Below are 20,865 nucleotides of genomic sequence, written 5' to 3'. Positions count from 1 at the left end.
AACTTTGTTCTTGCAAATTAGTTTCTACAATTCCTGCAGATGTGTGCATACTTAGTTTTTGAAAACCCTTGTTAAGTTTGATTAGTTAATTTCATAATCTAGCATTGCTTTGAGTAGTCTAAGTTTTGTTTAGTTGTAATTTGTTTCTCAAGTGCTAATTAGCTCGATTTTTGTTAAGGAATAGCTTAAGTTAGTGTTACTTGTTTGGTTGCTTAATTCCTAGCTTAGGTTTAAAATTCTGCATTTTCTTCGTTGTTAGCCAATTTGGATTTCAATTTGAAGGGGCTGTAATTTAGTAATGCTAGTTCTTTTAATTAGTTATTCCTTTCCCCTTTCCCTTGTTGAGTAGTTTTTAGCTAGGATTTAATTCCTGTTTTAGATCAGATTTAGTCAATTGTCATTTCCTTTTCTTGTTTGCTTTTCATTCCTTAATCTAGGATTTAAACCAAAAGTCCATCAACCTCCATTTTAAAGTGAAAACCCCAAAAAAGGTTTTTAATCTAGAACAAGTATCCACCTATTAGTTCCTCGAAGATTCGACTTGAACCTTGTACAACTTCATTTGTTTTGTGAAGTTGAGAGTTTTTAAACACTTAATTAATTTGGAATTCATTCGTAACACTTAGTATGGATTATACCAATGACCCCAGTAATAGGGCGGAGACGATAGTCAAGATAACGTGACAGTCAAAAGTCAGGAGGAGGTGATAGTCAAGATCAGGGATTACATGTTAAGGTAGTTCACTCCTCTACTCCCGACCAATTTTACGCAGATCGGACATTCAGGGCTCAGTCCTCTTACTTCTCCTGACAACCGCCCCAGCCTATTCCTGGTCATTCTATAAGCCGATCAAAACTTAGGGATCAGTCCTCTCATTCCTCAGCGGCATGGCTCCCAGATTACGCTAGGTTGGATTCTCGCCAAGGGACAATGTTGTCAGGGAATTGCAGTAGTCTATCAGAATAAAGGCCAGTCGTCAGGAAATATTTCGATACTCTACCACCTACACCTTCTGGTAACTGAAATTCCCTGACACCCCTGTTACTTAATGATTGCGCAGATTACAATTGATAATATAAAAAGGGAGCTCCTCTCCATTGGTCAGGCAGGCTGACACCGCATTCACTCGCATCTATTACTGTTCATTTTTTCCCGCACTTTTCGCTTTGATACAATACTAAATAATTTCACGAATATTTACTTTGAAATATTAGCTTAGATATACCTCGTGTCATTGCGTTACTAAGTATGTTGGCCAAGCCACGTGTTCCAATAGCTTCACATTCATTGGGAATCAAAACTGGCAAATGTGTTGATTTTTGCATTGCTTCATCGATGGCTACATGCATGCAATTCTTGGATAACAGAACACCATCGAGAAAGTAATTAATGTTGGGGTTGCAAGATTACAGACATAGTCCTATATTGAAAACATATAGGAAAGATCATGAGTTTATAAGAAAAATATATCTTCATTAATATGAGACCTTTTGGGTAGAGCTCAAGAGCAAAACCATCAGAGCTTAGGCCCAAAGTGGATAATATCATATCATTGTTGAGATATCTAAATTTCTTTTGGTCCTTCACTTGATATCAAAATCTGGATTGCCAGAAGGTCTAACCATCGATTATGCACAAGAGCTATGGTCTAATTGAACCATGTGAGTAGAATATTGATCTTGAACAAAGGAAGTGGGTGTTCGCATGTCCGGATCAAGAGAACCAGACACCAAGTAAGCAGTCCTAGTTACGGTTAGGCAAGGAAGTCCTAGTAAGTCAGTTGGACCGAGGTGCAGGAAAACTTAGTGGGTCGAGAATCGGATATGGAGGATCCTGTTGTCCTTTGTTTGAGGGGGGATTGTTGGGGTTGCAAGGTTATAAACATAGTCCCATATTGAAAACATATGGGAAAGATCATAGGTTTATGAGAGAAAAATATCTCCATTGGTATGAGACTTTTTGGATAGAGCCTAAGAATAAAACTATGAGGGATAAGACCCAAAGTGAATAATATCATATCATTATGGAGATATCTAAATTTCTTTTAGTCCTTCAATTAACTCCATTGACCTCAACAACTATACCATATGCAACAATGTATGTGCTAGAATCCAATTTCAAAATAACTGGTTCATCCTAAAAGACAAATAGCTGTGTCAATTATGCTAACTCTTTATTGCAATAATATATATAACCACAACAACTTATATACTTGTAAAGCAACTGCTTTATCCACAACTTGTATTTCAACATCATTGAACTCTTCATAACTAGGAAAAGTCTTGTCGATTTTCATAATTGTCATTCTGTTGAGGTAATTTTATCGAGCAACTGTCTTTGTCATCAATATCACTGACCCATGCACCCTTTTTGTAGACAATTGCTTCCAACCCTCACACGTCCAGCATGTTCTCTTTGGTAAGAATATCTTCTTTTGTTCCTTTTATTTCCAGTGTACCCTCATGCTTCTTGTATGTATTCATCCTGTCATCCAAATGAAAAAAAAAATTAACTACTTTGACAGATTTCATTGAAATACAATAATTATTTTTTATGACAGTTTCTCATAATATTGTCCATTGTTATTTTCAACTCTTGGCCATTGAATTCCACTTTTTTATTGACCCTTCATTTCTTCCAAATAATAGATCTATCGATTTCAACATCGCCACAATTCATTTGCCTAAGAACAAGAACAATCGAATGATATACATCAAATAAGAATGATTATTAAATGCTGAAAAAAAAATTATTATATGAATATCACGATGCTAATAAGAAAAAAAGCCTTGAATGATGAGGAATTTTGAAATATGTTTACTATTTCTTTAGCATATTGTGCATATCCTTTACGAGTAAGGCGATGAGGGTATATGCTCTTCTTTCTTCTCTCCTATTGATCACTTAGTTTCTAATCAAGTGAAACATTTCACATATGAAATTTACTAATTCGTCAATTATCTTAATGTCTACTTATTTTGAAAGAACAAAACAACTAAACTTACAACGAAGTTGTCGAACATGCGAGTCATAACAAAAGAAATCCAATCATCTATTGCAAGACCATAACCATTAGGTGGTTCATTTAACTCTTCGGGTTTGTCAAGCTTGTTCGAAATGAATGTCTGAGTGAGATGAGATTTCAACTATAAAACATAAAATTGGAAATCCAGTAAAAAGAATCACATAATATAAATATATCATAACGATATGGATACTAACATTTGACTAAACACACAAACTTACATTAATAGATTCCCATAAAAATTCTTTAACTTAATTTGAAACTTTCTTCCATGTCTTGTAAGTTATCTTGACCTTTTCTCGAGCAAGCAAGTCAATGTAACTTTGCATTTCAATAGCAGCTTCTCCCATTGGCTGGATGGAATGAGGGAAGGTTCATTAACATAAGGGGAAGGGAGGGGAAGGAAAGGGAAGTGAGGGGAAGGAAAATATTTAACTTCTCCTTGTTTGGGAGGGAAGGAATGTTCATTAACATAACATGTGTTACTTAGTTTGGGAGGAAAGGAAGGGGAATGAAGGTTAAATAGATAAAGTTACAAAAATACCATTTCTTTTAAAATTAGACATTTTTCATAATATTAATATTTATTTTATAAATATAAATTAGATATTTTTAATAATAAAATTAAAATTTTATATTATCATTTAAATTAGTTGTTTTTTTAATAAAAAATTAATCTTTCTATACTACTCATAACAAAACGATGAATTATCGATAATCAAGTAATTAAATGAGAAATAATGAAAATAATGATTTAAAAAACCTTAAATAAAAAAAATTGAAAGACAACACTGATAACGAGAATTTTTATTTTTTTAAAACTTATTAAATTTTGATGGGAAAATTAAAAAATAGTAGATATCCTCTTAAATTTTGAGGACAAAAATGGTTTCTCCCTTTAATTCAGTTAGAAGACGTGTCGTATCCCCTTCTCTAATAATCTGGCAGCAAGCGAGCTATGAAGAATGTGAGGAAATTGGACTTTGGCGACATAGCAAAATTAGAAATTGGAACATTTCTTAAACTATTAAGAACAGAGATAAAATTGGAATAAAAAATCTTTTGTTTTACCTTCCCCTTCCTTACACCCCAATTCGGGGTGTTCCTCACTCCTTCCCAAACAAGATTCAAAGTTCCCATTCCCCTTATTTCCTGTTCCTTCCCCTTTCCTCATCTCCTCCCAAACAGACCGTTATTGAATTCCATGAACCCTTTGTCTAGCAAGCTTATCCATATGGGTACGAGCTTTAGATGTTCTTGTTGTTTTAGTATTTGTAGTTCCAGTATTGTCTTACCCTCCAAGTTCTTGTTAGTGGGCGTAGTTGCAATTTTTTCTTTACCCTTCCCAATCATTGCAAGTTGTCCTATTCTCTTGATCGAAGCATGAATTGTGTTATCACTATCGAACTTGATTTTAAGCCTTCCAAAGGATGTCATATGGTCAGATCTAATCTATTGATCAAAAAAGTGAAAAAGCATATCAATATTGAAAGAAATACACAATAAAAAATTCATTTTCAAAAGAAAATTAACATACACAGAAAAAAATTAGAAATTCAATATTGTCTACAAAATCATATTCAAAAGCAAGATACATATCAATATTGTCTACAAACATATCTTCAAAAGCAAAACATATTTGATTAAACATTGTCGACCCAAGTCCCATTACAATCTTTACGAAGGCATAGAGGTTCATTGTCATCTACTCTATCAACATCTATTGATGGTAAGCCTTCGCTAAAAGATTGATAGTGGATTACAGTGTCTTTCAATTAATCCTCATTTGCATATTCAAATAACTCTCTACTAGGAGTTGCAAGTATAATACTCGATACAGGATCTTCAATGTAAAATACTTGCATTGCTTGACTTCCCAAGATACAAAAAAATATTTGATTTGAATCCAATTCTTTTCGGTTACCAACGTGAAACCAAGATCATCTACTTTAATATCATTATTATTCTCCACTCAATTACATTTAAACATTGAAATTTGAAATTTGTGGTAATTGAGTGTGTGGGACCGTTGCGGCCGGCTAGGAGGGGTTGGATGTCCCTGTAAAAATCAAAAGAAAACAAACCCTCCTCGAACTCTTTAAACTAACACTTGCATATATAAAGTAAGCTGATAAATTAAAAGCATAAAGAAAAAAAGAGGCACAAAAGGTTTACTTGGTTACAACCGATGTGGTTGTTAATCCAAGGAAGATTAAGCTCACTAAAAACTCCTTCAAGCGGAGAAGCCTCGTACAACGTTGAAGTGCAGAAAATAGAAGCTAAACTAGAACAGAAGCGCACAAGTGTTGGAACCACAATTCAGAGTTCGTTTTTAAAAGCTTCTGGACCAAGGCTATATTTATAACCTTAGTCGGGGCGCCTGGAAGGGTTCCGGGCGCCCTGGGGAAGATAAAACTTATCCCCCAACGATCAGATCGAGTCAAAGCTCGATCTGGTCCATTTTCAAGGTCCGGGCGCCCGGAACCCTTCCGGGCGCCCCGGACTGTTCCAGGCGCCCCGGACTGTTCCGGGCGCCCCGGAGCCCAAAGTCAACAGGCGTTGACTTTTTCGTCCGGGACCTCTTCTCTGGTTCAGTACCGCCTCGGTCCGGTCCTTCTCCTCCGGATCCACTCGCTTGGATGATCTCTGCCATCCGGAAAAGGGCTCACCCGAACCCAACTTTCGGTCTTCTCGAGCAGGCTTCCTTCTGGCTTCTCGTCCCTCGGAATTGCCACGTGTTTCCTTCTCGTCCGCCAGCGTACTCATCCGTAGTCTTCGTCCCTCGGTCGTCGACCTTCTCGCTAGCTGCGTCTCTTGCTCACCGAGCAATCTTCCGCTCCGGCTTTCGTCCCTCGGAACCATCGCGCACTTCCTTCTCGTCCGCCAGTGTACTCTTCCGCAGCGCCTCGTCCCTCGGACGCACAACGTGCCGTCCTTCTCGCTAGCTGCGTCTTCCGCTCGACTACCTGTGTTCCTAAGCTCCTGTACACTTAGACACAAGGTTAGAAACACACAGAACCTAACTTAACTTGTTGATCACACCAAAACAATCTTGGGGGTTCCAACAATCTCCCCCTTTTTGGTGTGATCAACCCAAGTTAAGCTAGGGTTAAAAATAGACATAGAATAAAATAATTTATTGCAATAACATGCAACATGATAGAAAAAAATTAAATTTCAAACATTCCAAATTTTAATTTTCAATTTTCTACCTCCCCCTAGACTTATACTTTCCCTTCTCCCCCTTTGATCACAATAAAAATGGGGTTTCAAGAAAAATAATCTAAGGGTTACAGACTTAATAAAAATATCTCTAAATCAAAAAGAATTTCTAAGTCATTAAATTTCGAGAACTTTGAAAATTTTGCAATAATTTTCACCAAAAAAATCATTCTAAGCCCAAAAATTTATGCAAGAAAAGAAAATTGATAACATTGAAAAAAAAATTCTATGCAATTAAAAAATTTTCATGCTTTCATCAGAAAGTTTTTAAATTTTCATTTTAATATATCATGACTTCTTAAATCACATTGTTTCAAATTTAAAGCCACAAATATTAAACGTGCAAAAATTTGTATCATGTTAATTTCTATTATTTTTTGAATTTCTACTTCACAAAAATATTTCAATAGATTAAATTTTAACTTGATAAAATTTTTCGACAATATAAAATATTCTTTTGACAATGTGCAAAATTCGTTCGAAAAAGTATTTTGTAATTTATAAAATTTATTCGACAGAAGATCCTCTAATTCGAAAAGCTCTTTCGATGAGATAAATTGTAATTCAGAAGATTTTATAGATCCGGAAAAAGTTTTCGACAATATTTCTAGTTTTCGTAATTCTTTCGAAAAAAATTCTTTGTGATTCACAAAAGTCTTTCAACAAAGTTTCTAACTTGCAAAATTCTTTTGTCAAGGTATTTTGTAATTTGCAAGAAGTGTTCGACAATTGATTTTCTAATATGAAAAGTTCTTTCGATGATTCAGTTTTTCGCAAAAATCTTCAGGTAATTTTTCGATTAATTGAGCCAAGGGTGGAGGTCATACCTTACTTACCTCGTCGGCGGTTGATTCTCCCCCTGTTGAGCTGCTTTCTTCCAATATCTCTCCCCCTTCATTGATGCTCACCTGGGATGAACTTTCTATGTCCTTGGGATGGAGATCGACTATCTCGGCAGTTTCCTCATTCTCGGACTGTTCTGTTGGCAGCTCGGTGTCCATCAAGGATTCGGATTCGGCTTCAGCTGGTTCTTCGTAGATCTTCAAGAACTTTTCCCAAAGTTCTTTTGCGCTTTTGTATGTTCCGACTCTATCGAGATCCTTAGCAAGTAACACGCTCAAAAGACTGGATTCAGCCTTACCATTTGCCATGAATTTGTCATGCTGCACGTCAGTCCATTGATGCTCCTTAAGTTCTTCCCCTTCTTCGCTTTTGGGCATTATAAAACCATACTTCATTATTAATAACATATTGAAATCAGTTTTAAAGTAAACCTCCATTCGTCGTTTCCAGAACGCGAACTCCCCCTCGAATGCTGGTGGATAGATGCTTGATCCGGCCATCTCGTTGCTTCGTTCGGCGGTTAGTCCTCCTGAAACGTCTCAGCTCTGATATCACTTGTGGGATCGTTGCGGCCGGCTATGAGGGGGTTGGATGTCCCTGTAAAAATCAAAAGAAAACAAACCCTCCTCGAACTCTTTAAACTAACACTTGCATATAAAGTAAGCTGATAAATTAAAAGCATAAAGAAAAATAGAGGCACAAAAGGTTTACTTGGTTACAACCGATGTGGTTGTTAATCCAAGGAAGATTAAGCTCACTAAAAACTTCTTCAGGCGGAGAAGCATCGTACAGCGTTGAAGTGCAGAAAATAGAAGCTCAACTAGAACAGAAGCGCACAAGTGTTTGGAATTACAATTTAGAGTTCATTTTTAAAAGCTTCTGGACCAAGGCTATATTTATAGCCTTGGTCGAGGCGCCTGGAAGGGTTCTGGGCGCCCTGGGGGGGATAAATTTTATCCCCCAACGTTTAGATCGAGTCAAAGCTCGATCTGGTCCATTTTCAAGGTTCGGGCGCTCGGAAGGGTTCCGGGCGCCCCGGAGGGATCCGGGCGCCCCGGACTGTTCCGGGCGCCCCGGACTGTTCCGGGCGCCCCGGACTGTTCCGGGCACCCCGGAGCCCAAAGTCAACAGGTGTTGACTTTTTCGTCCGGGACGTCTTCTCTGGTTCAGTCCCGCCTCGGTCCGGTCCTTCTCCTCCGGATCCACTCGCTTGGATGATCTCTGCCATCCGGAAAAGGGCTCACCCGAACCCAACTTCCGGTCTTCTCGAGCGGGCTTCCTTCCGGCTTCTCGTCTCTCGGAATTGCCACGTGTTTCCTTCTCGTCCGCCAGCGTACTCATCCGCAGTCTTCGTCCCTCGGTCGTCGACCTTCTCGCTAGCTCGTCTCTTGCTCCCCGAGCAATCTTCCGCTCCGGCTTTCGTCCCTCGGAACCATCGCGCGCTTCCTTCTCGTCTGCCAGTGTACTCTTCCGCAGCGCCTCGTCCCTCGGACGCACAACGTGCCGTCCTTCTCGCTAGCTGCGTCTTCCGCTCGACTACCTGTGTTCCTAAGCTCCTGCACACTTAGACACAAGGTTAGAAACACACAGGACCTAACTTAACTTGTTGATCACACCAAAACAACCTTGGGGTTCCAACAGAGTGACCATATTTCTTCAATAACTCCATAAAAACCATGTCTGACACAATTGGATTTTTATCCTTTGCACTGGCAACTTTTATTGTTTTTACGACTAAGCTTACTCTAAATTTTTTAGCAACTCGTACATTATCACGTTCTTTCAAAGCATAAGTAACTCCATCAATCAAATAACTAGAATATTCTAATACTTTCTTGCTAGGTCTACGCGCTATCCACTTCAATCTTTCAGATATTTGAAGGGTGGAATGATCAACCACACGTTCAACCTATATTTAATAATATAATAAAATTTATATTTTGCATAAGATACCAAGAATTGTATATATGCTAATACCAAGTACTTTTGGAACGTACAATATCATGCAACCAGCTACTGAATGTTCGGTTATGAACATCTTGTAACAACTTTTTGGACTTAGCTGTATGAGGAAATCTTGCTCTCAACACTACTATGTGTGTCCTAATGGAAATATTTTAAATAAATAAACCGATAGAATATATTCAAGTGGCATGAAAGTATTGATAAGTTGGAGATCTTACTCGATATAAGGATCAATCTTATCATCATTCGCCAAAACGTAACGATGTGCTTGCTGTAACTCATCATGACTAGCGGAGTGCACTATTGCTCCTGATAAAGGCTTAGTACATTCTACTTCGCGATGCCTTGGTGGTATCCCAATTGTGTGAGCATTGGACAGATAATCTGAGCAAAATTCTATAGCCTCTTCAACAATATAACATTTGGTTATACACCCTTCAGGCCGATTGCGATTGCACACATAATCTTTCAAAATCTTCATGTATCTTTCAAATGGATACATGTGTTTATATCAAATGGGTCCACACAATTTTAACTCTCACATAAGATGAACAGTTAAATGAATCATTATATCAAAAAATAAAAGGGGAAATACTTTTCAAGCAAACATAATATCATCACAGTCTCTCTTTGCAAGTCATCCAACTTTAAGATGTCTATTACTTTACTATATAACACATTAAAAAAGAAACACAACTGAGTGATAGTATCTCTGACATATTTTGGCAAGACACCGCGAATGACCACTGGAAGTAATTGTTGCATTAAAATATGATAGTCATGTGACTTAAGGCCAACAAGTTTCAAATCTTTCATCGACACAAGGTTTTTAATATTAGATGAGTAGCCTTCAGGGACCTTTATTCCCAACAAAGAATTGCAAATACTTCTTTTCTCATCTTTACTTAGAGTGCAATAGGCAACTAGTAACAAACGTTCTCTTCTCCCCAATCCAGGGTGCCAATACAGTCCTTAAATTCATTTTCATAAGATCTAATCTTGCTATGACCCCATCCTTTGTTTTTCCTGGAATGTCAAGTAACATACCGATGAAACTTTCACAAATATTTTTTTCAATGTGCATCACATCAAGACTATGCCGAACATGTATGTCTTTCCAATACTTAAGTTCAAAGAATATTGATTTCTTTTTTCAACATGTTTCTTCATCATTCCTCTTTGGTTGTAGTTTTCCGCTATTTTTTCCCAAATGATAATTAATCCTTTCAACTCTTTCCATGACTTCATGGTCACTCAATGGATTTGGTGTAAGGCTAAACTCTTGATTCCCATTAAATGCCTTCTTTTGCTCTCGATAAGAATGACTTAAAAGTAGAAACCTTCTATGACCTGTATATGACATTTTTCTACAATGTGTCAACCTTGTCGAATAAGTTTTTTCTGCACAATTAGGACATGCATGATATCCCTTTACAAAACATCCTAACATTTCTCATATGCAAGAAAATCATTAATTGTCCATAGCAGAACAACTTTAAGAGAGAAATTTTCTTCTTCTTCTTGATATGCATCATATGCTTCAACACCTTTATCCCATAAGCATTTTAAGTCGTCAATAAGAGGTGCTAAGTAAACATCAATATCATTTCTCGATTGTCTAGGGCTAGATATCAACAAAGTAAGCATAACAAATTTTCTCTTCATACACAACCATAGTAAAAGATTGTATGTGATCATTAAAAGTGGGCAATAACTATATGCAAAACTCATCAAACTATGAAGATTGATCCCATCTGCTGATATAGTCAATCTTAGATTTCTTAGCTCAGAAGCAAAATCTGGCCACATGCAATCAAATAATTTCCAAGAAGGCACATCACATGGATGACGTAAGTATTCATCACGAATTCTTTTATCAGCATGCCAAGTTAATTCCTTGGATATCATCTTATTTTGAAAGAGTCTTTGAAATCTTAAAATAGGTATGAAATACCACAAGGCCTTTGCAGGAACTCCTCCTTTTACCTTAGATTTGTTTCTCAACTTCCACCTTGATGTTCCGCAAATAGGGCAATTAGCAAAATCTTTATACTCCTTCCGATATAAGATACAATCCTTCAGACAAGCGTGAATTTTCACATAGTTCATCCTTAATGCTTGTAAACTTTTCTTTGTGTCATACAAAGATAAAGATAATTCATTGTCATCTGGATGCATTTCTCCAAACAAACTAAGTAGATCGGTGAAACTTTTATCAGTCCAACTACATTTGCCTTCAAGTTAAATAATTTCACAACTACAGATAATTTTGTGAATTTTGTACATCCAGGATATAAACTTTTCTCAACATCTTCAAGTAGCTTATTGACCTAGCTTGGATTCTTAGTATAACTATTATATTCAGTCTGTACCATATCTATAGGCTCCTCAGCAAAAGATTTGTGTCCATCTTACCCTACTCAATCATTACCATTAATTGAGTTCCCTATCATAGATTTTTCCCTATACCATATCCATGTATGATATGTCAAATCTATACCATTACAATACAAATGCGCCCTTATAGTTTCAACATTTTTCTTTATATTACCACATCTTACACATGGGCAAGGTATTGCATTATGATTATCAACATTTTCCAATGTAAATTGTAAGAAAGACTCTACTCTAATATTATATTCATATGATAGTCTATCCTTTGGCATCCATTCTTTATCCATTTTTATTACAAGTACTAATCAGCTAGAAATGAGCCAACACCTATCTTCAAAACAATTGTACATTATACAACAAGATCTTGACACAACAAACAAGAAACAATTAAAAATAGGATTGTTTAAAGCTGTACAATCAATCTTCAAGCAAAAACAAGTAAATAAGGGAGAAAATAGCAAAAACCTTAAGCAACTTTTTACCAATGGTTAAGCAATTGAAAGATAAATTATTAAGCATGTACATATGATTATCCTCAAATGTTTGAACATTAATAGAGTCATTAAGAATAAAATACATTTAGCCGATTCAATTTGTTGAGATAAATAATATTTGAGGTGTGTGCCACAAGTGTTTCTGCTGAGAGCTATTGGAATCCTTCTGCCATTGTACTTAGTAATACGTTTCATTTCAGCATTCCAGGAAGCAGAACAACAAGATCACCTGCACCACTTCCATGTCCCTTTCATTACCCCATTTCCTTTTATTTTATAGAGAATTTAATTACATCACTATTGTAGAGTTATCTGACATTCATGTAGCTTAAACAAATTTTCAATCCCATTGACCTTGTAGATCAAACTGATAATGTAATTACCCAAAATACATCAGAATTCATCTTTGTTTTAACTTGCAAATCTACCATAGTGTTCATTATAAGGATGCAATATGATAAGTGTACACCAGCCAGCTTATTGGAATATCCATTTGTCACGGAACTTAGATAAATACAAAAGCTGAGCTATTCCATAAACAAGTCTCAAGGAAAAAAGACAACAAAACAGAATATTCCTAGACGCATAAAGATGGCAAAACGTGTTCCATATCATTTTACTAGTAAAAACAAAAATTCCAAATAAGACAAACTGTATTGAAAATTTATGTTGTGTCTTTAGTTAAGGAGTAATATAATCAGCAATCAAGTGCTTATAAGACTCAAGAACTGCATAACCACCAGCAATAGTACAATTATGCCAGATTAGAAAGAAGAATAGATTGTTAGGCTATTATTCTAAAAAAGCTAAAGATCGCCTATCAACATTTTCACAATAAAAATCCACAATGTAATTTACTAAGCATAATCTTGAATCTAGACCCTCCGTAGAAATCAAAGATCTTCAAAAACCTAAAACTATGACAATGACTTGTACCAATGATGCATGTAAGCGGGAGCATTCGAGTTAACTAATGCAAACTGGAAAGAGGCCTCTTTGGGCTTTAATTCAAGTTTTCAAGAACAAGAACCATAACAATACAAGATTTATGCATCACGACTGATATAATGGGTGCACATTACAGATATCAAAGCGATCTCGCTAACAAGTGATCATAAATCCCCAGATAGTGGCATTGTAAAACATATCCAATCGCCAAGAATCGAAAAAAAAATCCAAATATCAAAAAAAAAAAAAAAAAAAACTCCAAGAAATTCACACAATAGAGTGAGAGAGTGAATGTAAGAGAGAGAACCTCGAAGGAAGGAGGGTAGCTTTGTCAATCCCGGGTCCCCGTGTCTCTCTTTCCACTGTATATTAATTTCTCCGGTTACCGTGATTAACCTCCCTCGTAATAATCTTGGGCAAGGTACGGCGGGAGCGCTGAGCGCGAGCATTATTGCCTTTTGCCCAATATCGAAGGATTTTCTGAACACAAAATGGTATAGAGAATCCGGCTTACTTATCAACACGCTTACACTAAAATGACAATTTAATTATTTTAATATGATGAAAATAAACAGAATAATTACATGCGTTTACAAGTAAATTTCATCGAAATAAAATATAACAAACACCAGAAAGGAAGAATGCCTCCCCCATTAAATGAGATTAGATCCTCTATTCCGAGATTCCCATGTCCTCATGTTCCCTCGCCGATCGGACGGACTAGATCACATTTCAAGGATGCAGTGCACATCACGAGGTTGTAATGACCGTCCGATCGGTGAGGAGACATGGGGACACAGGAATCTCGGGACAGAGGATTTGATCTCTCATTAAATTAGCATAATGACTAGCAAAAAAAATAAATAAATAAGAATAAAACTTCTATATCCTCGAACATGAAACACGATCAAGGACAACGGAGTGAGTGTTAGTTTCAACCACTACTGTGCCTAGTTGCGTTGTTTTTTGTTGCAGAAGTCAAACCAAAGTAACGAAAATTATTTGTGTATGTGAGGAAAAGGATGTTGGACTCAATTTTATCTGCCCTCTTAATAACTGTCTGCAACTACAAACAGTCATGATTCATTGAAATTTTTTATGTTCATATAAATAATATATTCCTGTTGGATAGATTACAAATAATTGAGCCCTTTGTCTTTGGTTATGCATTTCAAGGTTCGAGGTTCGAGCAACCTTGTTTAGTGTACAAAGTTGTTCATGGAGTTTTCAAAGTTAAAAAATAGCTAATAGACAACAATTTTTTTAAAAAATCATTATCTTTGATATATATAAGACAACGATTTTTAAAAAATCATTGTATTTGATATATAGAAGACAACATATTTTTAAAAACTACTGTCTTCTTTTAGTCAACAATAACGATTTTTGATAAAATCGTTGTTTTGTGTTGAACTGTTCTTGCAAGTGTGAGATTGATTGCATTAGAAATTTTGGTTGCCTATATATACAGTTTGAGCTAGTTATAAACTTTTGAGTTGCTCTAAGGGCCATGAGATAGTGGAAAGATACTTAGTAGTTATTATCAAGATACTCATGTTTTAATTCCGGTATATTTATAAGGATTTTTAACCAAGGGATTTTTTTAAAATTTGATCAATTTTTGAAATTAAAAAATATTTTTAACTGAAGATTTTATGTTATATCTAATATTTTTAACCCTTATAAAAATATTAGACTTGCAACCAGCCCCGGTTCTAACATTCAGGAGGCCCTGGGCAAAACGATAAAATATGCCCTAATTTTTTTAATAAAGTAAAATTTATTTACAATGACTTCTTCTAACTTTTCTAGATGCAAAATCATCTATAATATTATTAATTTCAAGATTTTTTTAAAATATCTTTTTTCAATAGATAAAATTGTTAATCCATTCAATCTCTCTTGCAACATCGTTGATCTCATTTATGTTTTCAGTAATTTTAATTTTGAGAAACTTCTTTCAGTTGATCCTACGGTAACAGGCAAAGTCAACAATATTCTATAAACAATTGCAACATTTGGATAACAATCTATATTTTTTACAAAATTAAAAATATCAACTGCCGACATTATCTCATTTGGTAAAGTTAGTTGTAGTATTTTTAATTCTGTAAACAAATCATCTAACTCAACATCTAATGAATTATTATGCATAAAAGTGGATGTCAGATTAACACAATATTTTCTCAACACATCATTATCCAATGATTTTAATATTTTCGAATCAAACAAAAAACCAAATATGTTTTCAAATGTTTTCATTTCATCAAATCTACTTTTCAAAAAAGAAATTGTTATGTCTACAATAATCACAAAAAAATCAATTCTAAAAGATTCTTCAGGTGATAGTGAAATTTCATCATCTTCTTTCTCATCAAATTGTTTTTTTTTTCTAAAAATATGACGTTTCATTGAAAATATTGGTATATTCATATCAGATGAGACTTTTAGCAATAGTCAAACTTGTTGCAAAACCATCATTCCTATATTTTTCAAAATATTATATTACACCATCTAATTGTTTCATAGCAGAATCAATGCACATAGATTTTGATTGTGTTTATAGCAAATAAAATATCATACCAAGTAAAAATTCAAAACTTTCAATTGAGTTAACTATACTTTCAGCTTCACTCTTAGACTTTGCATCATCACAAATGTCATATAATTCTAATAAAGCACTTCGCACTTCAAGAGCTTAAAACCTAATAGCTTGAACACTTATTTGACAGTTAATCCTTTCACATTATCAAGTAAAACTTTCCATCTTTTAGGAGAATTTGAACTACTCCAAAAAAAGAAACACTTTTAACACAAGAATGTGTCATATCACTAAGAGTCAAATTAAAACTATGACAAGCACATGGCATGTATAACACTCTTGGGTTTATTTCAATCAACCTCTTTTGAACTCCTTGGTGTTTCCTTTCATATTAGAATCATTATCATAACCTTGACCTCTAATATTTTCAATACTAAGATCAAGTGATTTTAATACATTTTTTAATTCATTAAAAAGTCCAAAACCAGATGTATCATTAACTTTTAGAAACTCTAAAAAATACTCTTCTATTTTCACATTGCTAGATGACATATTAACACATCGTACTATGAAAGTCATTTTTCTTGATGACTAATATTCGGAGTACAATCAAGAATTATTGAAAAATATTTTGCCTCCTTAATTTTCTTAATGATAATACTTCTAACATTATCGGCTAAAAGAGAAATCAACTCATTCTGAATTTTATGACCAAGATAATGATGATTAATTTCATTATTTTGAATGCGTCTAATATGATCTTGCATCACAACATCAAATTCAGCAATCATTTCAATCAACCCTAAAAAGTTTCCATTACTTTCTTAGTATAGTTTCTCATTAGATCCTCGAAAAGTCAAACAACGTTTAGAAAGATATTTTACAATTGCTAATATTCTTGTAAGAACTTGTCTCCAACGCTCTCTTTCTTTAGAGATTTCTCGTTATAGATTTTTATCTAATCTCATTTTTAATTCCTTCCAAGAGTTCATATTAATTATATGTTCAATAGGATTTTCATGTTCTTTAAGTCGTTCACTGATATGTTTCCAATCTCTAAACCCATCATTCGCTAAAGAACTTTTATTGTTTTCAGATTTAAATAACTTACAACAAAAGTAATAAACTTTATCAACATGTTTACTGAATACCAACCACTTTCGGTCTCTTTCCTCTCCATTACTTAACTTTTAAAAATAATAAGTACTTGAAAAATGTCTAGAGTAGTGATCAAAAGGAAATGTGAGATTTATTTCTCTTATAGGCCCCTTTTCAACTAAAATATCACGTGCATTGTTATCAAGATTATCCCAATTTCTTGGGTCATATATATCAAGTGGAGGAATAAATTGTTTATCAATATTATTATTCTCATTATCTACTATATTAGTAACATTTTCATGCTCTCCTAAATTATCTCTATCTTCATTAATATCATGACTTTCATTAGATTCATCATTAACATCATGAATTTCATTAAATTCATCATTAACATCATGAATTTCCTTAGACTCCTCGCTAATATCATGTATTTCTTTAGACTCATCTATATTATCCCTATTTAAAATTTCTATATTTTCATTAGAACTTGTACTTTTAACAAATAATTTATTAAGAGCACATCTTTGTGATTCAGTTAACTGTTCTAGTCTTTTTTTTTTTTTCTTTTTTCACATCCAGAAATATGTTTTTTAGGCAACATATTATAATTCACAAAATCACAATTAAAAAGTTATAATTTAAATCAACTTAGTTTGAGTATAAAAGGAATAATAGCACCTGGATTGAAATTATTTATAGGCTTAACACTTAGCAGCTTAAGCACCTCGCCTCAGATACGGTAGACTACAGTAAAACACCTGTTTATTAATTTAACAATTAAGTCAACATTAAATTCCAAATTTACAATTAATTAATTAACAAAAAATTCCTATTCTATGAACAATTGTCTAATTAACAAAAAATCGTAGTACAACACCATGTAGAGTTTGTAGACTTACAATCTTGCACTTGCAGTTGCAGACGAAGAGTTGAAGATGAATAGATCTGTAGATGGTCCAATCGTCGGCTCGCAAGTCGCAACAGAGTGGAGCAGCCGTGTAGGGCAGAGGCAAAGGACTGAAGTAGCACTGGCACAGCCGCGCACAGCGCAATGCCACAACCTCGTGGTGACGCGGTCGCGAAGGCGAAGCGGCGCCTCGACGGAGACAGGGAGTCACGGGCAGAGGTGAGAGACGTAGAGGTGAGAGAGGTGTAGTCGTAAGTCATGTAGTCTAGTGGAGTGATTCGCTAGAGGAGAGGAGCAGGCGAGCAGCAGCCGCCGGCCGACGTAGGTGAAGGAGAGTAGGAGACGCAGAGCGGCAGAGGTGAGAGAGGTGCAGAATGGGGCAATTTCGCCAAAGCAGCAGCAGCCGACAATGAATTTTGTGGAGCAGCAGCCGGCGGATGAAAAGCAAAGTAAAACTTAACCTAATTCCTAAATAAATGAATATATATACATATACTTATCTATAAACATTGGGCCGTGGGCAGACGCCTAGAACCGCCCGACCTCTCGGCTGTGCCTACTCACAACCGAGGGTATTTGAGAACATGAATATAATCAAGCTAGGTACACGAATATATAAGAACTAATTTCATATAAATATGAGGTCATTTGATTTATCGATTGATTTTGTCTAAAACTGATTGATGGATCAAATGGCCTCGGATTAATATGAAATTAATTTCTATGTATTAGTCTACTTCTATACCCTCAAATTTCAATTTGACCTAATATATTAAGAGTAATGATTTTTTGAATATAAATGTATTTAAAAAATTAACGTCGAAATTTTTAGTAAACCAGTAAATTGATTTTTTAAATCTGTAGACCGATTTTTTTTTTTTATCAAAGTTGATTTTAAGTAAAATCTATTGATGAATCAAACGATCTCGGATTGATATGTAATTGGTTCTATGTGTTTAGCTAATTATCTTGATTATATTTTTGATCTCAAACGTCAATTTAACTTAATATATTAAGAGTTGTGATTTTTTGAATACAAATGTATTTGAAAAATTCAATTCGTGTTCGAATAATCAATGATCTGAATATATTAGTGATGGTGACTGGGTTTTCCTCTTACTGAAGGCTGGCAAGGCAATATTCCTCTGGTCTATTTTTTTGAAAATTAGAAGAGTTGGATCGTAGTCATGATTCAGCCATAATTATATTAATTGTGATCTCTTTTTGGATTTATCTTTCTATCCAAATTATAATTTGGATCGGAGTGGGTGGCCGGAAGTCATCTCCCGCTCAACGCCCGACGGTCCCTTGCTCGTGATCACGATCCGACCATAATTATATTATGGACTATTATCTTCTCATCTATAAAAAGTTGGATCAAAAAGATCCTTGCTCACCTATGGTCATTTTTATCATTTTTAAATGCAAGCCGCATATGGACTGTCAGCTGGGTTTAATTTACTAAATTATATTTTACAGGTTTAATTCACTGTGCTAATTAGGCTATTCGCTAATAACGAAGATAAAAATAAAATTAATATACAATTGGATTTAATTTATTAAATTATATTTTACAGGTTTTATCGAAGGGCCAGCGTAACAATATTGAACCACTGGCTATTCGCTAATTATATTTTACAATAGACCATTAGAGTAGAATAAAATATCCCTTATAAACCTGTATAAGGTTATCACTTAACTTACAGGTTATCACTTACACGTTTTATCTATCTATATATAATCGAAGGGCTAACAATATTGAGCCACTTAACTTCATATGATGATTATCACTTTTTGTTTTCTCCAACCGTCTAGCCAGATAAAACTGTAAACGGAAAACTTCAAATGATATCTTATCATATATTTTTATGGTAAATTTACCAGCAGGCTATCTTCTGGTAGTAAATGCATCTGTTACGTGTTTAATGATAATATTCGAATTCAAATTTTTTTAATAATTTTGTTGAACTTTCCTCTTAATCACATATATACTGTTATATAATCAATTTATCAGGATTTCAGCACTTATTAGGCTTATAATGTTCATTTTTAAACTTGTTCCATACTATGTTAATGCATGGTATAAAAAAATTTAACAAATATGTGTTGTTATGAAAATAAGTATTTAATTAACCTACGCATTCTATCACAACTGCTAAAGTTTTTCCCCATTAATTAAAAAAAATTAAATTAGATAACATCGAATATGTGACAATTGAGTTTGTCTTATAGAAATTTTCAATCCATCATCAAACTAAATCAGAAAATTCTCATAATAAGTATTTTAAAAGCCCGGTATCCTAAATTACGCGTACTATTTGAAAAACAATATCTCCATAAATATAACATAATTAACTGTTTATATCTAGATTATAATTTGATATTCTTCTACGCACCTACGCACCACAGTCCGAGGGTAATTTTTAATTAATCCAACATCTTAAAAAGACGTCCTTTTGTTTTCATTATCATCAAAATACTTGGTTTTGAAAAAAAAAACAAACTGTTACACAAATTAAATATTTATCTTTATAATTATATAAAACAAATATTTTTAATTAATGCTTATTGAAGGGTCGAGAAACCTGCTGCACAAAATATTTTTAAAAGCTGCATAATTAAATAATTTTAATTAATCCTGGCTGAGTCAGCTTCCACTGAAATGAAAACGCGTGAAAAAAAAAAAAAAATCATTGTCACGTGCCTATCCGAGCGTAGAGATCGAAGCCTGACGCTTTACTTGGATTCTAAGTCAAATTGGACCTAACATTACTGTTAGTAAAAAAAAATGTTCACATTGCTCTTTGAAATTTCGTCTGTTTTTTAATGCGTTATAACGTTATAATAGGAAATTGGTGTTAGTGAAGGGTTAAATTGAAATTTGCTAAATTTAACAAGCTCCCGACACATGCACGTTCTCATGTTTCTTGCACACGATCCATGCACGTTCTCTAATTCACACTATCTTAAGTTCTCAGTATGAAAAGTAAGCGGAACAACGAGAAACAATAAACGGAGCAACAACAAAAAATTTAGGGTAATACTAATCGGTCAAAATTACCATATATTTAGCGGAACAACGAGAAACAATAAACGGAGCAACAACAAAAAAATTTAGGGTAATACTAATTGGTCAAAATTATCATCCAAAATATATACATGCATGTATTTGCATGGGTATTTTAATTTTATATATATATATATATGTTAATTACATATATGTACATGCATGTATTATGATTAGGAAATAAAAATTTCTAATTGGTCAGATTCTGGCCAACAAAATTTACTGTTATAGCACAATAGTAAAATATCGTGTATCTTTGTTGATATTTGGATCCCCTTTATATATATAGTGCTTCTGTAGTGAGTATGGACATGTCTCAAAGCTTTCCCTGAAAAGACCTATCAGTAAAGTGTCCT

Source organism: Zingiber officinale, chromosome 1B (genome assembly GCF_018446385.1).
Source record: "Zingiber officinale cultivar Zhangliang chromosome 1B, Zo_v1.1, whole genome shotgun sequence".
NCBI classification, from domain to species: domain Eukaryota; kingdom Viridiplantae; phylum Streptophyta; class Magnoliopsida; order Zingiberales; family Zingiberaceae; genus Zingiber; species Zingiber officinale.
The sequence above is the reverse complement of the archived record's forward strand: the minus strand, read 5'-3'. Positions refer to the sequence as shown.